At 48.7% G+C, this 7002-nt stretch overlaps 1 long non-coding RNA gene across 1 annotated transcript; it reads right to left on the reverse strand.

The window, feature by feature from the left end:
- Positions 1 to 3184: 3184 nt before the first annotated feature.
- On the reverse strand, positions 3185 to 4502 carry LOC106810671. Its single transcript, XR_001394050.1, has 2 exons — positions 3849 to 4502; positions 3185 to 3679 (listed from the first exon to the last, which is right to left on the reverse strand). It is a non-coding gene; the product is annotated as an uncharacterized LOC106810671 (long non-coding RNA).
- Positions 4503 to 7002: the final 2500 nt, after the last annotated feature.

Consider the following 7002-nt stretch of genomic DNA (forward strand, 5'->3'; position numbering starts at 1 on the left):
GTCTCTCGCTCGGACGCACACACACACCCCACCACCCTTCCTCACACTTGCTCGCTCTCTCGTCCTCTCTCTCTCTTCTCTCTCCTCTTCGCCACATACCAGCACACACACTCCCTCTCACACATCTCGCTCTCTCTCTCTCTCTCTCTCTCCTCTCTCTCTCTCTCTCTCTCCTCTCTCTCTCTCTTCTCTTCTCTCTCTCGTCTCTCTCTGCTCTCTCATCTCTCTCTCTCTATTCCTCTCTCTCTCTCTCTCTCTTCTCTCTCTTTCTCTCTCATCACACACAACAACACGCACACACACACACACACACACAGACACACACACCACACACACCTTCTCTCGACTCGACTCTACGCAGGTGCTCTCACTCTCTCTCTGTCTTCTAACGGATGATCTCTGTCTCTTCTTCCTCTATCTGTCTCTTCTCCTCTCATCTCTCTGTGTCTCTCTCGCTCTGCCTCTGTCCTGTCCCCGCTGTCTTCTCGCTCTTCGCGCTCCTCTCATTTCGTGTTGCTCGCTCGCTCGACTCTCTTCTTCTCTCCCGTCACGCTCACAACCGACTCTCTCTCTCTCTGCTCTCTCAGTCAGCTCACTCATTCTCTCGTCCTCTCGTCTTACTCTTTCTCCCTGTCTTTCGCTGCGCTCGTCTCTCTCTCCCTCTCGTCTCTCTCCCGTCTCCTCTCTCGGTCCGGTCTGGGAATCTACATCTCCTACAAGTCCTCTCTCTCTCTCTACTCTCTGACCGGCTTCACTTCTCTTCTCCCGCGCCGCGCCCCTGCTTTCTCTCTCTCGTTCATCTCTCTCTGGTCTTGCTTTCCTCCTCCTGTTCTTCTCTCTTCTCTCTCTCTTCTCTCATCACGACACACGCACTTCCTCTCTCTTCTACGTCTGGGCGAGCGTCAGGCTCCAGTTCTCTCAATCCTCACTTCGTCCTCGAGCGGGCTGCTCTCTCTCGTTTCCTCTCGTCTCTCGTCGTCTCGTTCCTGTCATGGGTGACTTCACTCACTTCCACGCTGAGCTCCCGTCGTCTGCCGACCCCCGGCGCTATCTCTCTTCTCGTTCTCCTCTGTCTCTCCTCTTTCTCTGCGTGATGAATTCTCTGTCTCTCTCTTCTCTCCTCTCTCCCTCTCTCTCTCTCTCTCTCTCTATTCTCTCTATTCTCTCTCTCTTCTCGTCTCTCTCTTCTGACTGTGTGTCTGTGTCTCATGTCAGTCTGACTCCCTCACACTCATTCTCTCGTCCCTCTCTCGCGCCGCTTCGCGTCTCTATTCTCTTCTCTCCCTGCGCTTCTCTCGTCGCTTCGCTTCTTTCTCTCTCTCTCTCGTCTCTCTCTCTCTCTCTCTCTCTCTCTCTCTCTCTCTCTCTCTCTCTCTCTGTGGGGGTCGACCCTACCCGCTGTGTCTGTCTCTTTGTCATTCTCTCTCTCTCTTCTCCTCTCTCTCTCTCTCTCGTCTCTCTCTTTCCCTTCTCTCTCTCTCTCTCTTTATTTCTCCCTCTCTTCTCTCTCTCTCTGCTCGTCATCGGCCTCTCTCTCTCACTCGCTCTCCTTCTCTCTTTTCTGCGTCTCTCCTCTCTCTCTCGTTATCTCTCTCTCTCTCTCTGTCCTCTGCCGCGGAAGGCACTTTTGCTGTTGTTCACTATCTCGCTCTCTCTTCTCTCTCTCTTTTTGTTTCTTTCCCTTTCCCTCCTCCTGTGTCTGTCTCTTAGTCTCGTGTCATCTTTATTCTCTCTGATGTCTCTTTTGTCCACTCTCTCGCTCATCACGCCTCTCTCTCTCTCTCTCGCCTTTCCGGCTTCGTCTCGTCCTCTCTATCTCATCTCTTTTTCTCTCTCTACTCTCTCTCTCTCTCTCTCCTCTGCTCCTGCTCTGCTCTACTTCTCCTCTCTGTCTCTTACTCTCTCCTTTCTCTTCCTTCTCTCTCTCGCTATTCTTGTCTCTTTTCCCTCTCATCTGCGCACTGCTCTTTCTCTCTGGCTTCCTCGTCTCTCTCTTTCTCTCGTTGCTCTCTCTCTTCTGTACGTTTTCTTCAATCGACTCCCTCGCCTCTCTGTCTTTCACTCACTGATCCGTCCTGGTTTCTCCTCTGTCTGGCCGCGTTGTAGCCTGCTCGCGCCCGGGGGTGATCCGGGTCTTTCCGCTCGGTTGCAGTGCTCACTCGCGATCTGTCCTTGCGGGCGTCTGGCTGCTCTGTGCGTCGTCACTCATTCTCTCGCCTCTCTCTCTTCTTTCTCTCTCTCTCTCTCTCTCTCTCTGACTCCTCTCTCTCCTCTCTCTCTCTCCTCTCTACTCTCCCGCTCCTCTCTCTCTCTCTCTCTCTCGTCCTCTCTCTCGTGTCTCGTCTCTCTCTACTCATTCTCTCTCTCTCTCTCTCTCTCTCTTCTCATCTCTCTCGCTCTCTCTCTCTCTCTCTCTTCTCTCTTCTTCTCTCTCTCTGCTCTCTTTCTCTCTCTCTCTGCTTCTCTCCCCTCTCTCCTCTTCTCTCTCTCTCTCTCTCTGGTCTCTCTCTCTCTCTCCTCTCTCTTCTCTCTCTCTCTCTTTCTCTTTGCTCTCTCTCTCTCTCTCTCTCTCTCGTGTCTTCTATCTTCTCTCTTCTCTCGTCTTCTCGCTTCGCTCGCCGACGTACTAATGCACAGACGTGTGAGAGTAACATCAGACGTAGATAATAGGGAAATTGACGAACGACGTCGACAACGACGAACGACATACATTGACGAACGATAAAAAATAATCGAAAACAACAACAACATAAGAAAACACGATTGTAACGTGTTTACAATCGTTACTGTGACAACAATAACCACGAAACAGTAACCAACCCCACTAAGCGACAAACAGCAACAAGAATACAACAAAAACAAGTAAACACAAACAAACAGCACCAGGTCCTATAATTACCCATATATATATAATATATATATATATATATATAAAACATGTGTGTACATATCTTTGAATTACCATGAATATCCGACTTCGTCTAAGTATGCGACAGAGAATCAATCGCGAGTGTCAGAGAGGCGGCCAGTGAATCACTCATGATCACACAGCAGTTCCCTATTATAGCAGAATAAGACTTGATTGCTCGTTTCAGCAGCAGCGAAACGGCAAACCCGATAACTTATTATAACCTAGGAAAACCACGGATCTCAAAATCCTACAGAAAGACTTCAACGCTGAGGGTGAACTTGACAAATATCGTCCTTTATTACGTCAAAACATTGTCGTCTCCAAGTCAATATAATACACGCGCAAGCTCTACAAGTCACGCTGCTGAAATCAAAAATTCATTTATACACGGCTAACCATATAACGGCAGCGCTCCCCTTCCTCCGCACAACGTGCCAATCAAAATACCAGCCATCATAAGCACGGCGACGAGCGAGCATGCGTGCGTGCGTACGTACGGGCTTGCACGTACGTGCGTATTCGCATGTGCGCCTGCGAGTGCGGCGAGTTATTTTCGAGAGGCGACATGTAAGTACCTGCCAATGTCACGTGGCAATCAATGAAGCCAGACATGTCGCACGGCTGCGTGCGTACGTGCCACGTCAGAGCGCCACGTCCGCCCACTGCTTATCAAACTGGTAAATTACACAACAGAGGACGAGTGACAGGAACATCAGCCACAACATCAGCCACGCATGATGCAATCCGGCTAGTGAACGACAGAGAAACCTGGCAAGTCCCCCAAAACTATGAAGTTATTTCGGGAGTGAACGATAAGAGAAACCAACCTGGCCAGTCCCCCAAAACTATGATGTTATTTCGGGAGTGAACGACAGAGAAACCTGGCTAGTCCCCCCCAAAACTATGAAGTTATTTCTGGAGTGAACGACAGAGAAACCCGGCCAGTCCCCCCAAACTATGAAGTTATTTCTGGAGTGAACGACAGAGAAACCTGGCCAGTCCCCCCAAACTATGAAGTTATTTCGCGAGTGAACGACAGAGAAACCTGGCCAGTCCCCCCAAACTATGAAGTTATTTCGCGAGTGAACGACAGAGAAACCTGGCCAGTCCCCCCAAACTATGAAGTTATTTCGGGAGTGAACGACAGAGAAACCTGGCCAGTCCCCCCAAACTATGAAGTTATTTCGGGAGTGAACGATAGAGAAACTTGGCCAGTCCCCCCAAACTATGAAGTTATTTCGAGAGTGAACGATAAGAGAAATATTGCACTTTCCCCGCAACTTATCCGGCCGCCTAGGACATCGTTGCCACGTGGCGGGATGCTGAAGAGAGAATCAACGGTGAAGCCCAACCATCTACCAACATCTACCCGACCAGCCATCGAACATCATACACTCAGGCTATAGCCTAGCGCAGACTTGCGACTTTTTCATGCAACTCGGCTGCGATTCTAGAATCGCAGTCGAAATTGCTGTGAAATGAAATCGCTGTCTGCGGGAACGTGCAACTGCAACCCATAGCGATTCTGGTTGCTTGAACGCGCGAGTTGCAAGAAATCAAACTTGTTTGATTTTCAGCAACTCGACGCTCCCAATCGCTCCGAAATCGCTTCGAAATCGCATGTGTGCGGGTAGACAGCGACTTGCATGCGCACACACGGTGAAGCGTGCGACCGATCGCATGCGGTTGCAGGTTGCAGCGACGAGCAACCAAAAGTCGCAAGTCTGCGCTAGGCTTACGATCTACAGCGGTCCCCGAGCACCACCGTACGCACCACACGGACGTGGCAACTATAACAGGTGCATGTGTCATGCTACTGTCAGCTGGTGATGACGTAGTATAGTCAGTGAAGGAGCCAGTGAGGGTATAGCACTCACTGTTCGTGATAGTATAGCACTGCCGGTAATGACATGGCATTGCCAGTGAGGACATAACATTTCCAATGATGATATAGCATTGCCAGTGTTGACATAGCATTGCCAGTGATGACATAGCATTGCCAGTGATGACATAGTATTGATGACTTATTGAAAGCCAATAATGACACCGCATTGCAATAGGTGACATAACATGTGAGTGCCAGTGATGACACAGCATTGCCAGTATTCAACGACACCGCATTGCCAGTAATAGGAAAGCTGCAGACCAACCATGCATAGTCTAACACACCGGCTTATAAAACATGGTTGACATCTTCCTGCTTGCCACTGCCACCCGCTAATTAATGACGAGTCTACTAATTATTGACGAGTCTACTAATCAGCAATGCAATCGTTCGCCACTGCAAAATAGTATCGGCATGCGTCACTTATGCACAAACAACGCCCGCCCTAATCGCAGTCCAACTATAATCGAACAGCCCTAACAACCTTACGGTTTCCGTTCGCAGTTTCACTCAATTTCGGATGACAAGTAGTAACTGCGAGCAGATAACCATCTAGGCCAGCGCATCCAACAACCCCGCCTCCAGCCCCACCGCCTCCTGTAAGTGCAAGGATGGCTCCCCCCATCATCCACGTTTCACCCACAAAGCTCAGGCCACCATTAAAAAAATATTTGTTTGCCCTCACCCGACCCAGGCTGAAAAGTTTGGGTAGGTAGGTACGCTTCTTTTTTTTTTTAGGTGGGACTTTTTACAAATTGAAATTCAGCATGGTGTCTACATGCTTGGGTGTGCTTGTGTGGAGATACCTTTCATGTTGAAAGTTTGTTTTGCTTGGTACATATAATGTATTGCCTACAGATTTATATAATGTACAGTGATGCAATTTAAAAAAAAAAAAATGGGAAAGATCAATAAAAATTTTGGAGTCAGCGCCTTTTTGGCGGGTCGGTCGGGTGAGGGCAAACAAACAATATTTTTATTATGGCCTCAGCATGGATGGCATTGTGACGGCATATCACTCACCGACTGTAGTTTAAGCTGCCATCACCTCCCGGTGACAATGCCGATAATCCTCAATTATAACTCGGTCTTCTGTCGCGCCCGCTGCTATTAATGCAACCTCTGTGTTGGATCAGCTTGCATAGAAGGCGCGCAACACAACTCACCGTCACTCACGATTTACACTCCGATTTTGACTCTCTACATACTCGTTCGTCGCCGTGCACTGACCTGTACTCAGGCGAGCATGCATACAGACACTCCCCGACTTACGAACATTCGCGTTACGAACTTTCGATGATACGAACAATTTGCCCTGAAGTCCATTATTGTATATAATGTCAATATTAGTGAATAAAAAGACACAATCGCCCCCCCCCTAATTTTGACTTTCGCCAACTCCTGTGTTCACGTATATGTTTACACTATGTACACTTCTAGGTTATTCGATGTTCACACGTACATATACTACACTACTGTAGTACAATACTGTATACGTACGTACATATGTTCGACTTACGAACAAATCGACTTACGAACGACCGCTCGGAAGCGAACATGTTCGTACGTCGGGGAGTCTCTGTACACACAAGCTAGTGGCCTCCCTCCTTCCTCTATAGTCATCACCACCCTGACACTCGTTTGCGACCAGCACAGAACAACGCGGGCCACCGCCATCGCCGCCGCTGCCAACAGTTCATAAATAACCGCGCGAAACCCTGCACGCCGTAACTCGATATTTTCGTCCTTTTCGAAAAAACAGCCTCCATATGCAACGGTCCGCAGCCCATGAGCTTCTGCTGCCTAATTTCAATAGGCACGATTCATTAATTGATTGATGACAAACTTGAGTGCGCGTTGCTATACATTACAATCGAAGCATTTGTCCCTTCTGATTCGACCTGCTACTGTTACAGGTGTAACCTTCGAAACCCTTGAGGGAGTAATATGCATGTTGACCATGAAGATTATAGCATTCTAGCCAAGGCTCGCCTATGAACTATGATGTGATAAAATAGCACGTGCTACTATGCTAAAACAAATCAAAAAGAATCATCACAGATACCAAAAGCAGACTGTAGCCAGCCGTAGTGGGATTGCAAGCTGAGAGAGAGAGAGCAGTATTACTATTAGTAATGGTTCCATACTAATACGTGCATATGTACAGTGGGACCCTTCACTCCCTCTCACTGTCTGTTTCTCTCTC

This window comes from Priapulus caudatus, unplaced genomic scaffold (genome assembly GCF_000485595.1).
Source record: "Priapulus caudatus unplaced genomic scaffold, Priapulus_caudatus-5.0.1 Scaffold461, whole genome shotgun sequence".
Classification (NCBI taxonomy): Eukaryota; Metazoa; Priapulida; class Priapulimorpha; order Priapulimorphida; family Priapulidae; genus Priapulus; species Priapulus caudatus.